At 46.1% G+C, this 25,994-nt stretch overlaps 1 protein-coding gene and 1 pseudogene across 8 annotated transcripts in view; one reads left to right on the top strand and one right to left on the bottom strand.

Moving 5' to 3' along the window:
* Nucleotides 1-19,488: 19,488 nt before the first annotated feature.
* Smarca4 (SWI/SNF related BAF chromatin remodeling complex subunit ATPase 4) overlaps nt 19,489-25,994 on the top strand; it is a 98,053-nt gene continuing 91,547 nt past the window's right edge. For 2 of the 8 annotated variants that reach the window (XM_085689835.2, XM_085689834.2), the window contains exon 1: nt 19,529-19,733. The gene's annotated coding sequence lies outside the window, so the exon portion shown is untranslated. Of the gene's footprint in view, nt 19,505-19,527; nt 19,734-25,994 lie in introns of those variants that run through there. The other 6 variants (XM_048446520.3, XM_085689838.2, XM_048446519.3 and 3 more) reach the window with 4 other exon arrangements.
* On the bottom strand, nt 23,217-24,377 carry LOC125408321 (lysophosphatidylserine lipase ABHD12-like; annotated as a pseudogene).

Here is a 25,994-nt window from a genome sequence, read left to right as displayed (position 1 = left end):
ATTCAGCAAGTTGATCTCTGAGCTCCACACACCTGCTTGTGAGTACATACATGCACACACATTTTTTTAAAATATTTATTTATTTATTATATATACGATATTCTTTCTGCGTGTATGTCTGCAGGCCATAAGAGTGCACCAGACCCCATTACAGATGGTTGTGAGCCACCATGTGGTTGCTGGGAATTGAATGAACTCAGGTTAAGAGCAGTCAATGCCCTTAACCACTGAGCCATCTCTCCATCCCCCCACACATTTTTTTTAAGTACAACCAAGTCATGCTTGAAAGTTAGTGTTTGACACTACTCTTCGATATCTCTGACTCTTCTGTTCTTTTTGCCTTTTCTTCCAGTGTTCCGTGAGCCTTGTAAGGGATGAACAAGTCACACATATAATTTTAAATTATTTTTATTTTATGTGCATTGGTGTTTTGCCTCCCTGTATGTCTGCACGAGACTGAAAGATTCCTTGGAACTAGAGTTACAGTTAGCTGTGAGCTGCCATGTGGGTGCTGAGAATTGAAACCAGGTCCTCTGGAAGAGCAGCCAGTTCTCTGAACCGCTAAGCCATTTCCCCAACCCCATACATCTTAATCTTGCAAAGAATAAAATAAACCTTCAGATAGGGGAGGATGGCTTAGCAGATAAAATACAAGCATGTAGACCTCAGTTGAGATCCTAGTACCCAAATGAAAAGCAGTGGGCACAGTTCCATACACTATAGGCTTGAAGACAGGTAGATGCCAGGAGCTTGCTGGCCAGCCAACCTAACTGAATTCGGATTCGGTGAGAGACCGTCTCCAAAAGAGCAGTGTGGGGCAGGTGCATGTCTTTGATCCCAGCATTCAAAGAAAAAGGCAGAGACTGCCTGATCTCTGTGAGTTCAAGGCCAGCTGGTCTATGTAGTGAGACCCTGTCTTTTAAGAAAAAGGAAAAAAGAGGGTGGGGAATGGAGCTGTACAATGGTGGCGCAGAGGCAGGCTGATCCTGAGTTCAAGGCCAGCCTGATCTACAGAGCAAATTCCAGGACAGGTCCACAGAGAAACACTATCTTAAAGAGAAAAAAAAAGAAAGAAAGAAACAGGGTTTCTCTGGCTCTGTCTTGGAACTTACTCTGTTGACCAGGCTGGTCTCAAGCTCACTGAAATCTGCCTGACTTTGAATCCCAGGTGTTGGGATTAAAGGCATACACTACTGCTGCCCAGCAATGTTCAATTTTTTTAAGGTTCATTTTATGTTTGAGTGTTTTGCCTGCATTTATGCGTTGTGCATGTGCAGTGCTCAGAGAGGTCAGAAGAGGGCAGCAGATTCCCCTAGGTCTGGAGTGGTGAGCTGCTATGTGGGTGCCATGAACTGAACTCAGATGTGCAAGAGTAGTAAGTGTTCTCCCACTGAGCCATCTCCCCAACTTTATGTAATTTTTAAAAAATCTTTTTAAAGCCAGCCAACCAACCAAATGCTTCAGTGGGTAAAAATGCTTGCCACTCAAGTCTGATAACCTGAGTTTGATCCCAAAAAGTTGTCTTCTGACCTTCAGTATGGCATGTTCCAGCACTCTTACACAACATTAACAGCGTACATAATTGAAAAATGTTCTAAATTCTAGTCCTGCTCAGTTACTGACCTGTGTAGCCCTGACTGGCCTGAAGCTGGCCGTGTTCCTGGACTAGCCTGGAACTCATTAGAGATTACCTTGCCTCTGCCTCTCAAATGCTGAGATTAAAGATGTGAGCTGGGGCTGAAGAGTTGGCTCAGTGGCTAAGAGCATGTATTTGAGCTATTGTTTGAGTGCTGGGTACCAGCTTTGGTAAAAAAACAATCCATAACTCCAGTTCCAAGGATCTGGATCACTCTCTTCTGGCCTCTGCAGGCACCAGACATGCACATGGTGCACAGACATACATGTAGGAAAACTACATACATAAACATTTTAAAATAAAAGTTTAAATAGTGATAAAGCAATGTACTACCGCACTCTGCTTTGTATTGTTTTTGTAGCCTAAGCTAACCCTCATCTTATCTATGACCTTCAATTTCTGATCCTACTGCCTCCACTTCCAGGGTGCCAGGATTTCAGCTGCACACCATTGTGCCCATTTTACACAGGACTGGAGATCCAATTCTGTGCGCAGTGTATGCTAAGCACTCTCTGCCAACACATGCTGATCTCAAAACTATTCTGTTCTAACTTTTGTTACATTTATTTATTATACACGTGTCTATTTGTGTGTATGGTGTTGTGGACCAATGTGAGCCTGTGGGAATCAGCTCTTTGTTTCTACCAAGTCGGTCTTAGGTGTTGAACTCAGACTGTCAGATCAGGCTTGGTGGCAAGCGCCTTTACAACATGAACCATCTTCCTGCTTCCCCCTCTTTTAAAGATTTTTAAATTTGGGGGGCTGGAGAGATGGCTCAGAGGTTAAGAGCACTGGCTGCTCTTCCAGAGGTCTTGAGTTCAATTTCCAGCAACCACATGGTGGCTCACAACCATCTATGATAAAATCTGGTGTTCTCTTCTGGTGTGCAGACAGAATGCTGTATACATAATAAATAAATAAATCTTAAAAAAAAGATTTTTAAATTTTTTATGTGATGAGCATTTTGCCTGTATGTTTGTATGTGCGCCATCCATGTACTTGTTGTCCAAGGAGGTCAGAAGACAGTGGATCACCAGGAGTCAGTTGTTAGCTGCCATGTGAGTGCTGGGAACCAAACCTAGGTCCTTTGCAGGAGCAGCCAGTGCTCTTAACTGCCCAGCAGTCCCTACATCCAGGATGGATGTTCTTTTTTTTAAATATTTATTTAATGTAAGCTGGGCAGTGGTGATGCATGCCTTTAATCCCAGCACTTAGGACGCAGAGGCAGGCGGATCTCTGTGAGATCGAGGCCAGCCTGGTCTACAAGAGCTAGTTCCAGGACAGGCTCCAAAGCTACAGAGAAACCTTGACTCTAAAAACAAAACAAAAAATTATACACCAGAAGAAGTAATCAGATCCCATTACAGATGGTTGTGAGCATGTGGGTGCTGGGAATTGAACTCAGGACCTCTGGAAGAGCCATCACTGTTCTTAACTGCTGGGCCATCTTTCCAGGATCCGAGGACAGAGCCACCATGTTCCTGTTGTTCTTAGATATCCAGGCAGAGGGCACCAGAGACTCGATAGACTCAATTCACAACTGAGCTGCTTTGTCCTGCTGACCTCATGGGAAAGGCTCACAAAGCCCCTGTGGTTTCTGTTGCGGGAAGCATGGCAGATGTGAGCTGCTTCATCCTTTTACTGACGTTCAGGAATGGTATGTGGTGGCAGAGGTTAGTCCCACAGGGAAGGGCCACAACCATTCCTGTAGCCTGTGTCGTACTTCATTGGCAAAAGAAGCAAGCCATCTGCTTAGTCCACCTTCCCGTAGACTACAGCCTAGACTTCAGACACCACTCGGTGATGCATAGGCCCTGGAGGGGAAAATAGTCCTTAGATTCCAGCCCTGAGGCATCTCCTTGGCCAAGTGCTGGCCTTGCACACACCAATGCTGCTTAGCCCAACCAAGTCCCATGTGCAGAGTCCGGTCATTCGTACCTGCTCTCCATTAAAGCCGCGTGCTTTGTGAGCCAGCCCCTGAAGCACTTCATAATTACAAACAAGGTCTGTAGCTCTTAGCCAGCCACCTGTGCCACCCACCTCTAAATCTGATCACCTGACAGGCACAACTAGCCCTCTGAATCTGCAGGTTCTGTACCCAGGGAGTCAACCACCAGAGATGGAAAACGTCTGATGGGAATAGCTGAAGCTTACCTAGCATGCAGGGAGTCCCAGCCTCCAGCCTGAGCGCCGTTATATGGGTCTAGTCGTGTACAACCTGTAATGGCAGCACTTTTCTCCGAGAGCTCAGTAGGACTAAAGGAGGCTCCTTATGCTCAAGGTTATCAGACAGCTTTGTGGTGATACAGTTCAAGAGCAGCCGGGGCTGAGTGGGACCCAGCTGTCACAGAGCTGCTAATGTATAGACTCGTTGTTGTTGTTGTTGTTGTGTTTTTTGAGACAGAATTTCTCTGTGGAACAGTTCTGGCTGTCCTCGAACTTGCTTTGTAGACCAGACTGGTCTTGAACTCACAGAGAACCCCCTGTCTCTGCCTTCCAAGTGCTGGGATTAAAGGCATGTGCCACCACCCAGCCCTCGTGTAGCCTCTTGTCCTATTGTTGTTTCCTTAAAAAGTACAAAGCCAGGCATGGTGGCTAACAGCTGTTATCCCAGCCCTGAAGAGGCTGAGGCAGGAGGATCACTGTGAGCTTAAAGTCAGCCTGAGCTATGAAACAAGACCCCAGACAATGATGGTATGATGTCAGTGAGAGCATTTGCCTAGCATGCACAAGGCCCTGGTTTCCATTCTATCCAGAAACGATAATGAAATCAATAAAATGGGCCCCTTTTCTTGAAGCTTGTCCCCAGACTGGGTTTGCCACTCTGTCATTTCCTTTGTGGTCTCTTCCCTGGCAGCTTCTGTTAATCAGGTCTCATTAGAGTTTGCTTTGATTCTACCTGGGGAACAAAAAATAGCTGATGGCCCAGTAAATCATTTCATTAAGACTGGGAAAATAACTGGCCAATGGTGGCACACGCCTTTAATCCCAGCACCTGGGTGACAGAAGCAGGCAAATGTCTAAGATTGAGGTCAGCCTGGTCTACAGATTGAGTCCCAGGATAGCCAGTGCTACACAGAGAAACCCTGTGTCAAAAAAAAAAAAAAAGAAAAAGAAAGAAAGGAAGGAAGAAAGAATGAATGAAAGAAAAGAAAAACACAGACTGGGAAAACAAGAGCAGCTAGATGTCTCCGTAGGTGAAGGAGCTTTGCCAGGTGTGGTGGAGCACACCTTTGTTGGACCCTAGAGTCCAAACACCGAGGAGGAGTCGCTCCAAGAGACCATCTCTTACATCACAGCTGATGTAAAAGCATGAGAATTTTATTAATTTTGTCATGATAGGGTCTTTTTTTTAAGATTTATTTATTTATTATGTATGCAGCATTCTGTCTGGATGTATGCCTACAGGCCAGAAGAGGGAGCCAGATCTCATTATAGGTGGTTGTGAGTCATCATGTGGCTGCTGGGAATTGAACTCAGGACCTCTAGAAGAGCAGCCAGTGCTTATAACCTCTGAGCCATCTCTCCAGCCCTCATGATATGGTCTTCCAGCATTTGGGAGGCTAGAAGACCCCGAATGTCTGGTACAGGCTATTTTTAAAGAGAAAAACCACCGAAGGGGTGTCTGGGGTGGTTCTTTAACTATTAATGATTGGCTTATTCAAAAGGGCTACTATCAATAATTGGCTGGAGAGCAGTAACCAGATCAGATGAGGTAAGGGAAAACATCTGAGGGTCACTTTGCCCCTTTCCCAGGGCCTAAGTCAAAACATCAGTCACTGAGTCAACACCTAAGGGCTATCTTGCCCCTATTCAATAACTGAGTTCTATATTCACAAGGACTCAGGGAGATGATGGAAAGTTCCCAACATCTCAGTACGTGTGTGGGCAATTGTTAGGTCCTTGGTTCCCAGGGGGGAAGCAGGGAGCATTACTGCTGAGACTGAGAGTTGTCAGAAATGGCTTCAGAATTGTCTTAAAGTTCTACACCTAAGTCCCACTTTAGCCCAGCACTCAGGAAGCAGAGACAGTCAAGCTTCTATGCGTTCAAGACTAGCCAGAGCTATAAAGGAAGACCCTGTCTGGAAATAAAGAAAAAAGATAAAAAAAAGAAACTTACCTCCAAGCATAGCAACCTGAGTTCAATTCCTGGAGCCCTCTCAAAAGAGGAAGGAGAGGAGTCTGAAAAGACAGATCAGGAATTAAGAGCACTGGTTGCTCTTCCAGAAGATCTGGACACATGGCAGCTCACGACTGTTTGTAACTCAGGTCTCAAGGGATCTAACATGCACACGATGTACAGACACACATGTAGGCAGAATACCCATTCACATAAAATAAAGATTAAAAACATTTTTCTTAGAAAAGTGGAGGGGCAGTGGGACATGTGTCACAAACCTTTAATCCCAGCACTTGGGAGGCAGAGGCAGGCGGGGATCTTCATGAACTTGAGGGCAGCCTGATCTATAGAGTGAGTTCCAGGACAGCCAGAGCTATATGGAGAAACACTGTCTTCAAAACAAAACAAAACAAAAAAAGAAGAAAAAGAAAAGGGGCTGGAGAGATGACTCAGAGGCTAAGAGCAAGAACACTGGCTGCTCTTCCAGAGGTCCTGAGTTCAATTCCCAGTAACCACATGATGGCTCACAACCATCTATAATGAGATCTGGTGCCCTCTTTTGGCCTGCAGGCATATATGAACAGACAGAACAGAACACTGTATACATAATAAATAAATAAAGAAAAAACAAAACAAAAAGTGTGGAAGGAGAGAACTGACTCCACAGTTATCTTCAGACCTCACACCCAGACCATGATGTGTCTGGGTGTGCACACGCGCACACACACACACACACACACACACACACACACACACACACACAGTTTGAAGATTTATTTTATTTTTGTTAAGATTTGTTTTATGAGAGGGTATTTTCCTGGATGCACATCCATGTGTGCCACATGCATGCCTGATGCTCTGTGTCCCCTAGAACTGTAGTTACAGTCGTCAGCTTCCACATGGTGCTGGGAGTTGAACCTGGGCCCTCTGGAAGAACAGCTTTTAACCACTGAGCCATCTCTCCAGCTATCCTGAAGATTTGTATTTTATGTGTATGGGTTGCCTGTGTGTATCTGTGAACCATGCGTGTTGGGACATCTTATATCCCCTGAAGCTAGAGGTACAGGTGGTTGTGAGCCACCGTGTGGAACGAGGAACTGAACCCAGGTCCTTGTAACCACCAGCTGCTTCCCTGAGACCCCAGCCTCTCCTGTACCTCCCAGCTAGTTGTAATTCTGCCCCAGCTATACGTGGGCTCGCGGTCTTGGGAGGTGCTGGGATATACAGACTGTAGGAGGTTAGCTGAATGAATCCCTGTTTGTGCAGCTGTGAAGTGGTTGCCATCTGTGATGGGGTCCTTGTGGAGGCACCCACATTCCTGTAACCCTATTACCCACACCATATAAATCCAGTAAACTTGATTTCCCAAGTCTAACTTCAGTCGAAATACATTTTGGTCTGACATTGATGCTGTCTTGGGGAAGACCAGACCTGGGTTTTTTTTGTTTTGTTTTGTTTTATTTAATTATTTTAGGTGTTTTTGAGACAGGGTTTCTCTGTGTTAACAGCCTTGGTTGTCCTGGAATGTTCTTTGTAGACCAGGCTGGGCTCAGACTCACAGGGATCCATCTGCCTCTATCTCCCAAGTGCTGGGATTAAAGGGGTGGATTACCTTGCTTGACCCAGGTCTGTCTTTTTATCTCACTTAGAAAAAGGTGGTGTGATGGTGTATACTTTAGTCCCAGCATCAGGAAGCAGAGGCAGGCAGATCCCTCTGAGTCTGGGGCCAGTCTGGTGTACATATTGAATTCCAGGCTAGTCAGGGCTACATGGACAATCAATCAATATAATAATAATAATAATAATAATAATAATAATATATCATACAACAGGAGTGGAGAAAGCCAGCAAGACTGACATGTGCTGGGAGCCAGCCAGGGCTGGGATGGAGGAGCAAACGAAGAGCCCATGCTTTGGAAGGAAGGCCTGGGCTCTCCGTGATTGTTGCTATGCAAATATGGGAAGGGCCAGAACTTGGAGCCTTGGGCGGTGTGAGTGATTGTGTATGCTGTAGGGACTCAGGTAGAGATCAGAGGACATCGGTTTTTCTGCTCTGTCACTTTCCACCTTATTTATGAAACAGGGCCTCTCTGAGCCTGGATCTAGGCTGGCTATCAGCAAGACCCTGAAATCCTCCTGTACACAATGCCAAGGTTACGGCTCCTGTGTGGTACCCAGGTCTTCATACCTGTACAAGTCCTCTTACACACTGCTCCCTTCTCCATGGCTGTCATTTTTCATATGGCCTTGGTTGTCTTAGTGAGGGTTCTATTGCTGTGAAGAGACACCATGACCACAGCAGCTCTTTAAAGGAAAATATTTAATTAGGGCTTGCTTACAATTTCAGAGGTTTAGTCCATTACCATCATGGCAGGGAGCATGGTGCTGGAGGAGTAGCTGAGAGTTGTGGGTTTTTTTTTTAATTCTTTTTTTTTCCCCCCGAAACAGTGTTTCCCAGTAGTTATGGAACCAGTCCTGGAATTTTCTCTGTAGGTCAGGCTGACCTCTAACTCACAGAGATCCACCTGTCTCTGCTTCCTGAGTGCAGGTATTAAAGGTGTGAGCCACCACCGGCCGGCTGAGAGTTCTACATCTTGCAGGAAACTGGAAGTTAACTGACTGAGAGACTGGACAGTATACTGAGCATAGGAAACCTCAAAGCCCACCCCTACAGAGACACACTTTTGTAGGCGGGATTTTCCTGTCCCAACCACCTGCTCCCAAATAACTGGCAGCTGTTTCCCAAATAACTAACTTAGAGACTTAATATTACTTATAAATGCTTGAACCATAGCTCTGGCTTGTTATTACTCTTACATTTAAATTAACCTATATTTCTTATCTATACTTTGCCATATGGTTCAAGGCTTGTAACCTCATTTTCTTCACTGCCTGCTTCCTCAGTGGCTGGCTGGCATCTCCTCTGACTCTGTGTTCTTCCTGTCATTCTCCTAGATTGGTTGTTCTACCTATAATTCCTGCCTGGCTACCGGCCATTCAGCTTTTTATTAAGTCAATCTGAGTGACAAATCTTTACAGTGTACAAATGAGTTATTTCATAGCACACTTACTCCAACAAAGCCACACATCCTAACAGTGCCGCTTTCAATGCAGGGGATTATGGGGCCAATTCCATTCAAACTCCCACACACTGTTCCAGTGCAGCAGAATGTGGCAGTTTAGGCAGGCGTCGTCTGGACTGAGTCTACATCCCTAACAGTGAAAAGGTTCGTGTTGCTGCGACAAAACACCTTGACCGAAAGCAGGCTGGGCAGGAAAGGGTTTACTCAGCTCACACTTCAACATGGTAATCCATCATTGCAGGAAGCCAGGACAGGAACTCTAACAGGGCAGGAACCTGGAGTTAGTAGCTGATTCAGAGGCTATGGAGGGATGCTGCTTACATGGCTTGCTCAGCCTGTTTCCTTCCTTTTTTTCTTCCCTCCCTCCCTTCCTCTCTCCCTCCCTCCCACCCTCTCTTCCCTCCCCTGCTCTCCTTCCTTCCTATTATGTATACAGTGTTCTGCCTGCATGTCCACCTGCCCGCCAGAAGAGGGCGCCAGATCTCTTTACAGATGGTTGTGAGTCACTACGTGGTTCCTGGGAATTGAATTCAACACCTCTGGAAGAGCAGCTGGTGCTCTTATCCTCCGAGACATCTCTCCAGCCTCCTTAGACTGTTTGTTTGTTGTTGTTTGTTTTGTTTGTTTTTCTGTAGTTTTGGAATCTGTCCTGGAACTCACTCTAGATCAGGCTGGTCTCAAACTCACAGAGAGCTGCCTGTCTCTGCCTCCCGAGTTTTGGGATTAAAGGCTTGCGCCACCCCTACCCTGCAGCCAGCCTGCTTTCTTATAGAACCCAGGATCTCTAGCACAGGAATGGAACCACCTACAATGGGCTGGGCCCTCCCCCATCAATCACTAATAAAGTAAATATCTAGCTGGACAATGGTAGCGCACACCTTCAATCCCAACACTTGGGAGGCAGAGGAAGGTGGATCTCTAAGAGTTTCAGGCCAGTCTGGTCCATAGAATGAGTTCCAAGACTCCAGGGATACACAGAGAAACCCTATCTCAAAAACCCAAAACAAAACAAACAAACAAACAAAAAAGCCTCACAGCCAGATCTCATGACCATGTCTTACTCTTTCTTTTCTTTCTTTCTTTCTTCCTTTCTCTCTCTCTCTCTCTCTCTCTTCTTCTTCTTCTTCTTCTTCTTCTTCTTCTCCTTCTTCTTCTTCTTCTTCTTCTCCTCCTCCTTTCTTTTTTTTTTTTTTTTTGTTTTCGAGACAGGGTTTCTCTGTGTAGCATTGGAACCTGTCCTAGGGCTCACTCTGTAGACCAGGCTGGCCTTGAACTCACAGAGATCCGCCTGCCTCTGCCTCCTGAGTGCTGGGATTAAAGACATGCTCTTACTTAGTGTTTCTACTGCTGCAATGAAACATCGAGACTAAAAGCAAGTTGGGGAGGAAAGGGTTTACTTGGCTTACACTTCTACATCACTGTTCATCAAAGAAAGTCAGGACAGGAACCTGGAAACAGGAACTGATGCAGAGACCATGGAGGGGTGCTGCTTACTGACCTGCTCCTCATGACTTGCTCAGGCGGCTTTCTTATAGAACCCAAGACCACCAGCTCAGGGATGGGACCACCCACAGTGGACTGGGCCCTCCCGCATTGATCACTAACTGAGAAAATGCCTTACTGCTGAATTTCATGGAGGCAGCTCCTCAATCGAGGTTCCTTTTCTGATGACTCCAGGCTGTGTCAGCTGGACACAAAGCCACCCAGTACAGAAGGCATTTTTCAATTGAGGTTCCTGCTTTTCAGCTAACTCTGCATGTTAAGCTGACAAGACTAGCCAGCACAGACAGGAAACCAAGAAAAAAGCTGATGGTTAGGGACAAGATAACTTCCCCGCAGTGATCTGCCTCCCTCAGCTGGGTCCCACCTCCTAAAGTTTTCACAGCCTCCTAAAACCATGCCACCAGTTTGGGACAAAATGTTCAACCAGAAGACCATAGTGGAAATTTTTCTGTCTTTTGATTTATTTATTTTACTTATATGAGTGTTCTATCTGCATGTATGCCTTTATGTCAGAAGAGGACATTACATCCCACTGTAAGATGGATGTGAACCACCATGTGGTTGCTGGGAATTGAACTCTCTGAGTTCAAAGCTAGCCTGGTCTACACAGTGAGTTCAGGACAGCCAAAGCTAGGCAGAGAAACCCTGTCTGGAAAAACTAAACAAAATAAAAACTTCCTTATGTATTTTTTTTTGTATGTGAGTGTTTTGTCTGCATGTTCATCTGCACACCAGAAGAGGGCATTGGATCCCATGGAATTACAGTTACAGATGTTATGAGCTTCCATGTGGGGTCTGCTAATTGAATTCAGGACCTCTGGAAGAGCAGCCAGTGCTCTTAAACACTGAGCCATCTCTCCAGCCCCAGTGCTTTAGTGAGTCATGGTTTCTGGTTGTGCTAGTTCAGGGTGGTGTAACCTGTTTAACCACGTCTCACAGGGCCCACCTACTAGCCTTCATACTGGGTGCTTCACTGTGATGCCAGAGGCTGTGGCTCTGTGATCAAGCATGCACAAAGCTGCGGGTTTATCTGGGCAGTGGTGGCACACATGAGTTCCAGGACAGCTAGGGCTCAGAGAAACCCTGTCTCGAAAAAAACAAAACAAAAAATAACAAAAAAACAAAAACAAAGCTACAGGTTTGATCCCCAGAGCAAAATACACCACACATGGTGGTATATATCTATGATTTCAGCTGTCAAGAGGATCACAAGTTCAAGGTCACTTTCAGCTAGGCTGCACAAGACTCCATCTTAAACAAATAAACAAGAATGGGTGCAGGGCAGGATGGCCCAGTGGAGAAGGCACTTGCCACCAACCAATCAATGACCCGCTATTGATTCCCAGATGGTGGAACAGAGTAGAAAGAAAAAAGTGAACTCTCCAAACTGTGCCCTGATCTCCTCAAGTGTGCTGAACATGCATTTACCTCCCAAAACCAGAATGAGGCTACAGGAAGAAAAGGGGAATAAATAAGAGAGGCAGAAGGACCTGCAGAGAAACTAAAGGTGGGTAGAATTGTTGGCAGGTTCCATCACACCCATGCCTGCTCCAGGGTTGGCTTACCACAAGAGTGGGAATCCATAAAAGCTTCTGTCTGGTAGTGGTGGGGCTTAGCAGTTTAATTACAATACTCGGGAGGTTGAGACAGGTTCATGAGGTTGAGGTCAGCCTGGATATAGTGAAAAGCTTGTCTTTAAAATCAAAATCTTAATGATTTTAAAATCACAGAAGCCTTGTGCATGCTGACAGATCATTGTAGTTCTGGCCATCCCATAAACAGGTAAAGTGATGGGATGGTCAGAAGGTAACTTACTGGAAGCATGGCAGCTCACCTGTCATCCTAGAGCTTCAGAAGAGGAGGAGAGAGGATCAGGAGTTCAAGACCATCCTCAGCTACTTAAGAATTCCAGCCTGTCAGGTGTGGTGGCACACATCTTTAATACCAGCACTTGGGAGGCAGAGGCAAGTGGATTTTTATGAGTTTGAGGCCAACCTGGCCTATAGAGTGAGTTCCAGGATACCAAAGATACACAGAAAAATCCTGTATCGAAAAACCAAAAAATAAAATAGAAAAAAAGAATTCCATGCCCATCAAAATCCCAGCAAAATTCTTCAAAGACCTCGAAAGAATGGTACTCGATTTCATTTGGAAAAGCAAAAAACCCAGGATAGCCAAAACAATCTTGTACAATAAAAGAACTTCTGGAAGCATCACAATCTCTGACTTCAAACTCTACTACAGACCTACAGTACTGAAAACAGTCCGGTATTGGCATAAGAACAGACGGGAGGACCAATGGAACCAAATATCAATGGAACCCAAATACCAATGGAACCAAATACCAATGGAACCTGAATATCAATCCACACATCTTCGAACACCTGATCTTTGATAAAGAATCAAAAAATATCAAATGGAAAAAAGAAGGCATATTTAACAAGTGGGTGCTTGCATAACTGAATATCAACATGTAGAAAAATGAAAATAGACCCATATCTATCACCATGCACAAAACTCAAGTCCAAATGGATCAATGACCTCAACATAAAGTCAGCCACACTGAACCTTATAGAAGAGAAAGTGGGAAGTACACTTGGAGTCATTGGCACAGGGAACCACTTCCTAAATATAACCCAGCAGCACAGACACTGAGAGAAACAATTAATAAATGAGACCTCCTGAAACTGAAAAGCTTCTGTAAAGCAAAGGACATGGTCAACAAGACAAAACGACAGCCTACAGAATGGGAAAAGATCTTCACTAACCCCACATCAGACAGAGGTCTGATCTCCAAAATATACAAAGAACTCAATAAATTGGACACCAAAAGAACACATAATCCAATTTAAAAAAATGGAGTACAGACCTAAACAGAGAACTCTCAACAGAGGAATCTAAAATGGCTGAAAGACACTTAAGGAAATGCTCAACATCCTTAGCCATCAGAGAAATGCAAATCAAAACAACTCTGAGATTCCATCTTACACCTGTAAGAATGGCCAAAATCAGAAACACTGATGATAACTTATGCTAGAGAGGTTGTGGGGAAAAGGGAACACTTCTGCATTGGTGGTGGGAATGCAAGCTGGTACAACCCCTCTGGATGTCAGCGATTTCTCAGAAAATTAGGAAACAACCATCCTCAAGACCCAGTAATACCACTTTTGGGTATATATTCAAAGGATGCTCAATCGTGCCACAAGGACATGTGCTCAACTATGTTCATAGCAGCTTTGTTTGTCATAGCCAGAACCTGGAAACAACCTAAATGCCCCTCGATCTAAGAATGGATAAGGAAAATATGGTACATTTACACAATGGAGCACTACACAGCAGAAAAAAATAACGACAGCTTGAATTTTGCAGGCAGATGGATGGAGCTAGAAAACACTATTTTGGGACTGGAGAGATGGCTCAGAGGTTAAGAGCTCTTCCAGAGGTCCTGAGTTCAATTCCCAGCAGCCACATGGTGGCTCACAACCATCTATAATGAGATCTGGTGCCCTCTTTTGGCATGCAGGCAGACATGGAAGGAATGTTGTATACATAATAAATAAATAAATCTTAAAAAAAAAAGAAAACCCTATTTTGAGTGAGGTAACCCAGACACATAAAGACAATTATCACATGTACTCACTCATAGGTGGTTTTTAAACATAAAGCAAAGAAAGCCAGTCTACAAACCACAATCCAGAGAATTTAGACAACATTGTGGACACTAAGGGAGACTTACATAGATCTAATCAACATGGAAAGTAGAAAGTAGAAAAAGACAAGATCTCCTGAGTAAATTAGGAGCATGGGGACCTTGGAGGAGCATTGAAGGGGGGAGGGGAGAGGTAGGGAGGGGAGCACAGAAAAATATAGAGCTCAATAAATATCAATAATAAATGTATAAAAAATTAAAAAAAAAAAAGAATTCTAGCCAGGTGATGGTGGCGCATGCCTTTAATCCCAGCAGTCAGGATGCAGTGGCAGGCGGATTTCTGTGAGTTTGAGGTTAGCCTGGTCTACAAGAGCTAGTTCCAGGACAGGCTCCAAAGCTACAGAGAAACCCTGTCTCGAAAAAAAAAAAATTCCAGCCCAACCTGAGCTACATGAGACTACTTCAAAATTAAGTAAATATATAGAGATGGCTCAGCAGCGGATAAAGGCACTTTCTGCCATGCCTGACAACCTGGGACCCACAGGGTAGAAGGAGAAAACTGGCTTTGTAAAGTTTTTCTATAAATGCCACGCGAGCACCATGACCTCACAGTCACACACACACACACACACACACACACACACACACACACTACAGCCTTTTTAAAAAATCAATTCCAAGGTGACCTGGGAGTAGTGGTGCACACCTCTAATCTCAGCACTTAGGAGGCAAAGGCAGGCTGATCTCTCTGAGTTCGAGGTCAGCTTTGTCTATATGAAGAGTTTCAGGCCAGTCAGGGTTCTATAATGAGATTCTGTCTCAAAAAAACCCTGACCCATTCTACTTTCTCAACAGAGCTGAGTTCAGGAGGCTGGAGAGATGGCTCAGCAGTTAAGAGCATTGCCTGCTCTTCCAAAGGTCCTGAGTTCAATTCCCAGCAACCACATGATGGCTCACAGCCATCTGTAATAAGGTCTGGTGCCCTCTTCTGGCCTTCAGCCATACATGGAGACAGAATGTTGTATATATAATAAATAAATGTATGTATTTATTTATTATATATACATATACACATATACATATGTGTATACATAATAAATAGATATTTTTTTAAAAAACCTATGGAAAAAAAAACATGTTGGTGACTCACAAATGCCTGTAATTCTAGCTCCCGGCCGTCTGACTCCCTTCTCTGCCTCTACTGGCATCGGCACACACATATCACACACCCCACACACATGCTTGAAATAACCATTTGAAATAATAATAATACAAATAAAAACCTAAAGTGAACCAAAAAATAAAATAAAATAAAAACAACCTAAAGTGATAGCTATGTTCATTAGCCTGGTGTAAGCAGCACAAAGCAGGCAGGTATTTAAAGATAGTACTGTACCCCATAAATATGTGCAATTACTATGTTTCAATCAAATATCAGTTGTTAAATGTACTTGTTGCTTTTGCAGAGGACCAGGATTCAATTCCCAGTACCCACATCAGGTGGCTGGAAATAGCCTGGAATCCCAGTTGCAATGGTTTCAACTCTGCTAGCCTCTTTGGGCACCTGTACTTATGTGCACATACCTACACACACACACACACACACACACACACACACACACACACTAAAAATAATTCTGGGGACTCCTGTCATGGGGAGTAATTCATATAATTCATGGGGACCCTGGCTGGCCTGGAGCTCGCTATGTAGATGAGGCTGGTATCAGTCTCACAGATATCTGCCTGCCTTTGCCTCTAAAATGCTGGAATTAAAGGTGTACACCTTTCATTTAAATTTTGTTTTTAATTTTTTAAGATTTACTTATTTTATGTATATGGTGCTCTATCTGTATGTACACCTTCCTGACAGAAAAAGGCATCAGATCAATTTTAAAGGTGGAGAACACAAGGCATGCCATGGGGTCCAGTCGACTTGCCTGCGGACGACGGGTCTGCAGTTACCCTGCTCAAGTCAGCTTCTGCACATATGTGGACTCTTGCTTATGATCTTCCTGGTGGGTACCCATCTGGGGATGGGAAAGGCCCAATTTGCTGATGCAGAGTTGCCCAGTCAATAGCCAGGTAGCCTGGCCTCTCTTCATCCCCCTCCCCCCACTTTTCTTTCTTTTATCTTTGAAGCATTCTCACACAGTCCAGGCTCACCTCAAGGTCACTCTGTAGCGGAGGGCGACTTTATACTACTGATCTTCATGCCTGCAAATTCCTATTTCTGAGCCAACAGGCGTGTACCACCGTGCTTAGTTTACTCAGTGTTGGTGATGGAATCCAGGGCTCCATGCATGCTAGGCAAGCTCTACAAGCAAGAATTACACTCCCAGCCCATATGTGACACTTAAAACAATCTAGTATGGTTGGTAGTGCTGGCACACGCCTTCAATCCCAGCACTCCGAAGACAAGGCAGGGGGATCTCTACGAATCTGAAGACAGCCTGATCTACATTACAAGTCACAGGCCAGGCAAGGTTACATAGACTCTGTCTCAAACAAACGAACAACCAAACAAATTCTAGTATGTCAAGTGGACATGATGTCACCTGTAATCCTAGTACTTGGTTGAAAGAGGCAGGAGGATCCTGAGTTGAAGGTCAGTTCTGTCTGCATAGGTAGACCCTGTTGAAAAACAAAAGCAAGCCTTACAGAGGACCAGGGTTCAATTCCCAGTGCCTGCATGGCAGGTCATACCACCTGGCTTCCTGGGTACTACCCATGCACATGCATGTGGTATACATACATGCAGGCAAAACACTAATACACATTTTTTCCCCAGCGGGGCTTAGAGAGATGACTCAGTGGTTAGAAGTATACTGTCCTGCAGAGGATCTGAATTTTCACACACACACAGAACAAATAAAACTAAAAATTAGGGGGTTGGAGAGATGGCTCAGCAGTTAAGAGCACTGGCTGCTCTCCCTGAGGACCTGGGCAAATTCCCAGCACCCACATAGTAGCTCACAACTGTCTCTAACTCCAGTTCTAGGGGATCTTACACCCTTATATATATGTAGGCAAAACACCAATGTACATAAAAATAAAAGTTAATCACCCACAGTGGTTGCATACACCTTTAATCCCAGCAATTGGGAGGCAGAAGCAGGAGGATCTCTGTGAGTTCGAGCCAGCCTGGTCTACAGAGCAAGTTCCAGGACAGCCAGGGCTACACAGAGAAACCCGATCTTGAAAAACTTTAAAATAAACAAATAAAATTGTATGTGTCTGTCATCTGTAGGCTGAGTGTGTTTTCTGCTGAGTATGTGTGTGTGCACCTAAGGAGGCCTGAAGAGGGCCTCAGTCTATAGGAACTGTGGGCCACCGGAGATGTTGGCTGGGAACAGAATTTGGGTCCTCTGTACAAGCAAGTGCTGAGCCATTTTACCAGTCATCAAAATATTCATTTTTTTTTATTTTTCTTTTTTTAGAGATTTCTTTCTTTTTCTCAGTAGTCTGTCTGCATGTATGCCTGCAGGCCAGAAGATAGCACCAGATCTCATTACAGATGGTTGTGAGCCACCATGCGGTTACTGGGAATTGAATTCAGGACCTTTGGAAGAGCAGACAGTGCTCTTAACTGCTGAGCCATCTCCCCAGCCCCGAAATAGTTTTTTTGAGAAGAGTCTCATTATATAACCTTGACTGGCTTGGGACTCACTATGTGGATGACTTGGACACAATTCACAGACTGACCTGGTGAGATTAAGGGCAAATGCCACCAAGCCCCCCCTCCACCTCACTCTCTCTCTCTTTTTTTAAAGATTCATTTATTATGTATACAGTGTTCTGTCTGCATGTATGCCTGTACATCAAAAGAGGGCACCAGATCTCATAATAGATGGTTGTGAGCCACCATGTGATTACTGGGAATTGAACTCAGGACCTCTGGAAGAGCAGTGAGTGCTCTTAACCTCTTAGCCATCTCTCTAGTCCAAGCCCCATTTTAAAATAAATCTTTTTTTTAAAAAATTTTTTAATTTTATGTGCACTTGTTTGCCTGCATTCTCTGTATGAAGGTGTCAGATTAGTTGATATGGAGTTACAGGCAGTTATGAGCTGCATGTGGGTGCTGGGACTTGGAACCCAGGTTCTCTGGAAGAGTAGCCAATGCTCTTAATCGCTGACTCATCTCTCTAGATCCTTAAAATAAATCTAATAAAATAAACTCAATACCATAGGCAAACCAGTGATTTCCTGACACAAAACATTGTGTTGTTGTCCTTTATAGGAAAAGAAAAGAAAAAACTCAGCCTTTTTTGTTTGAATCCCTTAATTCGCTATGTAGGAGACCAAGTAGGGGCCAGGTGGTGGTGGTACACACCTTTAATCCCAACACTCCGGGAGCAGAAGGAGAATCTCTGATTTCGAGGCCAGCCTGGTCTACACAGCAAGTTCCAGGACAACCAGGGCCTCATAGAGAAACCCTGTATTGAAAAACTAAGCAAAAAATGTTGGCATTAAACTCACAAAAATCCACTTGCCTCTGCCTTCCGAATGCTGGAATTAAAGGCGTGAGATACCATGCCTGATCACTACCAGATATTTTTCTTTCTTTCTTTTTTTTTAAAAAATGTTTATTTATTATTATGTATCCAACATTCTACCTCCATGTAGCCTGCATGCCAGAAGAGGGCACCAGATCTCATCATAGATTGCTGTGAGGCACCATGGTAGTTGCTGGGAATTGAACTCGGGACCTCTGGAAGAGCAGTCAGTGCTCTTAACCTCCGAGCCATTTCTCCAGCACCAACCACCAAATATTTTTCAAACTCAAGTGGAGGCTTGGAATCTCTACACTTGCACCAAGTTCTACCCTCATTCCTTCTTAGAAACGGGAAGGAAAATTGTGATCTGGCGTCTCCATCTCACACACTGCACATTTCACTCTCTCACCCTGCTACCCACCGAATCTGAATCCGAGGGCGGCTAGGAGCTGATGGCAGCTCAATAAATATTTGGAAAGCTAATTAATGGGCCTCAGCAGGTTATGCAGGAAATGTGGCCAGGGCAGAGCCTTGCAGAGCAGGCAGGGCCTCGCCAGCGCCAGGATCAAAGAGTTTCCCAGGCCTGCCCTTGGCCTTGCGCGGGCTCTGTACCATCCTTGGGTTCTGATCGTTCTTCGGCTTCAGTTCCCACCCTGGGTGCTCATTTCCGAGCCTAAGGGCTCGCTTTCATCACGGCTACCTCCCATCAGGACCACAAAATCCCCTCCCCCAACCTTGAGTCCTCGCCGCAGTGGCGCTCCATTTGCGCATGCTCTCCGGATTGAGGCCCGGTTGCTCGCCTTGGTTGGAGCTGTGCGCATGCGCAGAGCCGCCCAGCGCCCCACAGGGGCGGTGCGTCAGAATCTGGTGCGGCCTCCGGATCCACCCACCCCCTCGCTGCCTCAGAGGGCCGGTGCGCGTGCGCGCAGCGACCTCCCGCGCGTGCGCACAGGGAGCGGAAGGGTGGGCTGGCGCGCGCACGAGGCCGGGCGGGCGGCGGAAGCTGGATTCGTGGACTGGGTAGGCAGGGAGGCGGGCACGCGCGTGGCAGGCGCGCGGGCTCCGTGTGTGTTGGGGGGGCGGCCTGCCGAGGCTGAGCGGGCACGCGCGCCAGGCTCTCCCCCTCGCTTGGCAGCGGCGGCGACGGCTTCTTTGTTTCGCGAGGTGAAGCGAGACGCCCACTCTATCCCCGACCCCTCGTGGAGGGTTGGGGGCGGCGCCAGGAAAGCTACGGCGCCGGTACCTCCGGGTAAGGAACGGAGACTCGCAGGCGAAACGAGGCGCCCGGGGCTTGGGGAAGACGGTTTGAATGAAGCCGAGGCGCCGGGAGGGGGAGGGGGCAGCCGGGCGACCCGAGCAGGGTCGGGGTACGGCGGCGCCCGAGGGTCAAGAAGCCTTGCGCGCGGTTCAGGCCGCAGTGCAGCGAGATCGCGGCCGCTTCCAGGCTCCGTGGCCGGCGAGGCGGGTGGCCCTGGGCCTCGTGGAGGCCGCGCGCGCGTTCTCGTGAGATCTTGGGACAAAGCTCCCTCCCTTTGGCGTTCCAGAGATTCAGATCTCCCACTTTAATTTCTGTGACCCCAACTTTCAGCAATGGCTGACTGTCTTGGTCTTTTCTGTCTGTTTGTAACTGGTGCGATCTTAATGTGCTGTGGTCGGGCGTCTGGAGCAACATTTTACCTCAGATATTGATGTCCAGTGTGGCTTGGACGCAGTCATGAACCCTCTTCGTTCCCAAGACATCTATTTTTTGTTTTGACAAATTTTATTGCAGATCTTGAAGGAAAAATAAATAACTTCTTCCGTTCCTTGCATGCAGTGACTTTGAAATGTTTTCCTAAAAAGTGAAAGATGCCTAGGAACGTTTGCTCACGGAGGCATTGTTTTTCTTTCGAGTCCCTTGGCCCTCCCTTCCCTGCTTTCCAGATAGGGCTTTTTATTTTAAAGCATCGAAGGCATCGACTTGATGCCCTCCCCACTTGCAGGGACTCCAGCTGCTTCTCAGGGTTTTATAAACAAGTTTAGTTTGAATTGACAGACTGGCTTTGAGTTTGATGCCCCGCGCCGGCTGTCAGCGTTGGCTATGTGGCCTTAGGCAGAGTCGCTTCATCTCTCGAACCCCTTGGTTTCCTCCTTTCTACAAGGGAACTGCTTCACAGATAGGGTTTGGAAAAACTGGGCAAATAGTTCCTGCATTATCATCATTATTATTGTGATTTCGGAGACAGGATCTCATATAACCAAAGCTGACCTCCAACTCCTTAAGTAGCCCAGGCTGGCCTTGAATTCCTCCTCTTCCTGCCTCCACCTCCCAAGTGCTGGGATGAGAGGTGTTCAGCAGGTGTTCTTGCACTGTCGTTGACTGCTCCGCGGATAGTGGGATCCTTACTGTGTGCCACATGTCTTCAGGGCCAGGGGCTGGAAATGAGAGGGCATTTTCCTTGGCCTGCAGATGTATTCATTCATTTTTAAAAGTGCTTGGTTTGTTTTGTTTTCTTGGGTCTCACTGTGCAGCCTTGGCCGTTCTGGAACTCTCTATGTGTCTGGCAGGCCTCAAACTCACACGTATCTGCTTACCTCTGTTTCCTGAATGCTGGGACTAAAAGCGTGCATCACCATGCCATGTGGGCCCATTCGTGATTAATTTTTTGTTTTTTGTTTTTGGAGACGGGTGGGGGGCGGGGGGTGTTCAACAGTCCTGGCTGGCGTCAAACTCTCTCACTATGTAGACCTGAACTCACAGAGATCCTCCTGCTTCTGCTCCCCAAGTGCTGGGATTAAATGTGTGTGCTGCCACCACCAAGCTTGTAATACTACTTTTCTTTTTTCTTTATTTTTTTCTTGTTTCTTTCTTTCTTTTTCTATCTTTTGGTTTTTTGAGACAGGGTTTCTCTGTAGTTTTGGAGCTTGTTCTGGAACTAGCTGTATAGACCGTGCTGGCCTCGAACTCACAGAGAGCCGCCTGTCTTTGCCTCCTGAGTGCTGGGATTAAAGGTGTGCGCCACCACTGCCTGGTTTAGATGTTACTACTTTTTTTGAACTGAAAACATTTCTTGTAGGCTGGAGAGTTGACTCAGTGGTTAAAAGTACTTGTTGCTTAGGACCTGGGTTCAATTCCCAGCACCCATACAGAAGCTCACTACCTCCTTAGGCACCAGTCTTGAGTGTGGTGCACAGATATACATGCAGGCAAAACACTCATACACATAAAATAGTAAAAATCTAAAAAACAACTTGTTTAATTTTGTGTAATATGTGGGACAACTTTGAGGAGCAGATTTTCTTCTACCTTCTGGGTCCTGGGGATTGAATTCCAGGTCATCAGATTGACAGCAAGTGCTTTTGCCTGGTGAGCAGTCTTGCCACCAGGTAGTTCTTCAGAACTCTAATTCATATGCAGACCCGAGTCCTGGCATTCATCCTGTGAAACAGGTGTGACCCGTTGCCACCTTACCTGGTGATGGGCTTCAATGAAATGACATTAAAAGTTAGTATTCTGGCTTCATTGTTGTTATTTTGTGATGCTTTGAACAGTGCAGAGCTTACAGTGATGGTGTGGTTTGGATGAGAACAGCTCCAGAAGCTCATGCGTATTTGAAAGCTTGCCGGACCTGTTTGGGGGAAGTTTTAAGTTTTGTGACCTTGTAGGAGGTGTTTCACTGGCTCAAAAGCCCATGCCAGCCCCAGTCTCATTCACTCTGTCTCTTTCTTGTGTATCAAATGTAAATGAGTTTGAGGCCAGCCTGGTCTACAGAGTGAGTTCCAGGATGGCAGGACTGTTTTTTTTTTTCCTTTTTTCCTTTTTTTTTTTTTAATTTAAGAAAAACCAACCACCAAGATTTTATTCTTTTTTTTTTTTTGTAATTTTATTAAATTATAAAAAGTTTCCATTTACGCCCCTCCTCCCAACGCCCTCCCACTCCCCCCTCCCTCTCCTCCTCCCTCTTTGTCCCCTAGGGAAGTCAGGGTCTCCTGCCCTGTGGGAAGTCCAAGTTCCTCCCCCCTCACTCCAGGTCCAGGAAGGTGAGCATCCAAACAGACTGGATCCCAAAAATCCAGTATATGCAGAGGAAACCAGTCCCAGTGTCATTGTCAATAGCTTCTCGGAAAGACTGCAGGCCAGCCACATTCAGAAAATCCGGCCACATTCAGAGAATCTGGTTGGATCACATGCTCGTTCAGTCACGGTCCATCTGGCCTTGGTAAACTCTCATTAGATCCGACCCCTTGTATCAGTGGGTGATAGTATCCCTCGCAGTCCTTCGTCATTTTCTTCCTCCTTTTGCTCCTCGTTTGGACAAGATTTTATTCTTAAATAAATGCTCAATCTACAGCCAGGTTAGATGACAGACAGGTGGGCAGAACGGAAGGACTTGCAGATCCAGGTGCCCCTTACTGTGGGTGAGCAGATGCCATGAGAGGTAGGGTCAGCTGAGGAAGGCAAGCAGGTACACGAGCTGAAGGGGACAAACCGAGCCACTTGAGTCCACTCTACGCCAGGAAGGGCAGAAAGAACCATTTCCCCATAGTGGAAGTGGTGGGGCCAGACAATCTGGAGTGGTCCCGAGCTCCTGGGCCCCTCCCAGGTTTCCTGTGCCCAGCCCAAGGCATATGGGGTCCTAAAAGTTCAGGTCAGGGGGCCGCCTGCCTGTCACTGTGTTTTTCTCACAGATCTGTCTGTGGAGCCTCTGCCTGCTGTGTCTGAGTCTTCTTTCTAGGTACACACTGGGCTCCTGAGCACCATTGGTCGCGGGTGCCAGACTGCTGGCCAGGGAAGAAGGGAAGGAGGGTGGGTCTTCATGCTCCTTCACAGGCCAGGCTCAGTGCTGGCGCTCTGGTTCCGACTTCCCTAGGAATTCCCGCAGTATCCGTGGAAGCTCAGGGCTCTTGTAGATGCCCTTATGTCTGTAACCAAGGTCTGAGTGAGGGGACAAACTGAACTTTGAAGTCTCGGAAGCCCCAATATGGTACAGCAATGTTGTATAGCTTTCTGCCGAGATGAAAGGGCACAACGGGGTCATCCTCAGCATGCAAGATGAGCAGAGGACGGGAGATAGGCTTCACATTCCTCCATTTGCGATTTAATCCCACTGCTTGTAATGGGGTTGAGGAAGAACCCGTCAAAGCCAGGGAATATCACTGAAAATGGATGACTCTTTGCTTCTTCATGGATATTTGTGAATAGAGACTTCAATATGAGTCTCTTCAATATGACTTTTCAATATGAGAGAGGGCATCTGGCTCTCTCTCTCTCTCTCTCTCTCTCTGCTCGCTCGCTCTCTCAGAGGCCGTACCAGATTTGTTGCCACTCCAGTGCCCAGTGAATGACCCCAAATATACACAGGGTTGTCACCACTTATTGCTTTGATCCAGTCAAAGACATGGAGTGCATCATACGTCATGCCTCGCTCCGTTGGTGTCCTCACTGAGTCACCCCAGCCTCTGTAATCGAAGGTGACCACATGGTAACCAAGGGAACTCAGCACCTTGTACAGCTCCATACGGTGGTCGCCTCCTCTGTTGCCTGTATTCCCATGCAGGTATACAATGATGGGGTAGTTAGAAGCCAAAGCATCCTCATACCACATCTGGTCCTTCCCTTGGGCATTTTTCCACCAGATGGAGGGGATGGTGTGCCAGACTCCAATAGTCATATCATCCTCTGGCTGGAGGTAGTAATTGCAGGTATGATTCAAATCTTGATCCTGTGGTTTTTTTCAAGTCAGTGAAATAGGGGACCCTCACAAAATTCAAGCATATCAGTTTGGTCTGTATCCCAGGATACAGTTTGACAAGAAAAGGAATGGCAATGTAGAACCCCAGAACACAGAGAATTATCTTCCTCAGTCGGAACCACAGGCTCTTTCGTCTGCCCAGTGCCCCCTTCATGCCCGCTTTGTCCCCTTGCCCGCCAGACACAGGTTCTGCCTAGCCGGAGGAGGGCGAACCTGAGGCGCAGCACTCCTCATCCCCTATGGGGCGCTCTGGGTTCGCCCGCATGCATGCGCCACCCTGGCCGCAGTTGCCGGGAGCCCACTGCCGGTCACTGGCCAGGACTGTTACATGGAGAAACTGTCTTGGAAAAAGAAAGTTATTTCATAAAATGAGTGTGATGTGTGTGTACAGAGTGTGCCACAGTGGCTTATGGAGGTCAGAGAACAATTCTGTGGAGTTGGTTCTTCCTTTCACATTTATGTGGGTTCTTATTTTTTGTTTGTTTGTTTGGTTTTTTGTTTTTTTCGAGACAGGGTTTCTCTGTGGCTTTGGTGCCTGTCCTGGAGCTAGCTCTTATAGACCAGACTGGCCTCAAACTCACAGAGATGCGCCTGCCTCTGCCTCCCAAGTGCTATGCGTTCTTATTCTTATGTCACACTTTTACAGCTGAGCCATTTCTGTGTCATGAATTTTTTGTTTGTTTGTTTTTTGTTTTTTTTAAGGACAGAGTTTCTCTATGTAGATTTGGTGCCTGTCCTAGAACTAGTTCTTGTAGACCAGGTTGGCCTTGAACTTAGAGAGATCCCCCTGACTTGCTTTTTTTTTTTTTTAAATTTTTTGTGGGTTTTTTGTTTGTTTGTTTGTTTTTGGAAGGGATGTTTAAAAGCTCTGAATGAAAGTGGCAGTATTATCTGGGATATGTCAAGGACCTGTCAGTCAAGTCTAAGAGATCTTACTGATGTCATCTCTTAGAGGAAGTGTTAAGCTCATTAAGGTAACTAGTGATTTTGATGTTTCCTGTGTAACTGCAGCTGCTGCTGTGAAGTTTTCTGTTTGTACAGTTGAGTGGCATGTTAGGGGAAGACTTTGTCTGGGGCTTGACTTTCCCACAGCTTCGTAAAAGGAAGGGGGCCCTCATTGGCTTCCCTTTGTTTCCCACCAGGAAGGCACTGTATTAGAAATAAGCAAGTGGATGTTAGCAGACAGACCAGCCTTGACCCCTTCCTGTCCTTGCACCCCGAGATGTTTCTAGAACTTATGAAATAGACTCATATAACTTAGGCTGGCCTTAAACTCATTACGTGCCTGAGAGTGACCTTGACCTTGAACACCTTCCCTTGTTTCCTGGGTGGTATGGGCACTGATTAGGTCTTATCATATAGTCTAGCTGGTCTGGTACTTAAAATGAAGCTCATGTCAGTCTCGATGTTGAGGCCCTTCTGCCTCACCCTCCCAAGTACCAGGGTTATAGGTGTGTGCCACTGTGCCCAGCTAACAGTTCAGCTTTTGTTGCATGTGTTCATCATTCAATATGTGGTAAGTTGCTGGGGGTGTAGCTTGGTTTGTAGAGTGCTTAAAGTCCTAGGCTCCACCTCAAGCAAGCCTTACAAGTTTACTGTGTAAACCAGGTGGTGTATGCCTGTGACCCCAACACTTGGAAAGGAGAGGTAGGAGGATCAAAAGTACAAGCTCAAGTTGGGTGTGGTGGTGATTGCCTTTAATCCCAGCACTCAGAAGCAAAGCTAGGTGGAGATAGATGAATTTGAGGCCAGTCTGATCTACATAGTTCCAGGCCAGC

Source organism: Myodes glareolus, chromosome 4 (assembly GCF_982192425.1).
Source record: "Myodes glareolus chromosome 4, mMyoGla1.1, whole genome shotgun sequence".
Classification (NCBI taxonomy): domain Eukaryota; kingdom Metazoa; phylum Chordata; class Mammalia; order Rodentia; family Cricetidae; genus Myodes; species Myodes glareolus.
Note: the sequence above shows the minus strand (reverse complement) of the source record. Positions and strands in the feature narration are given on the sequence as shown.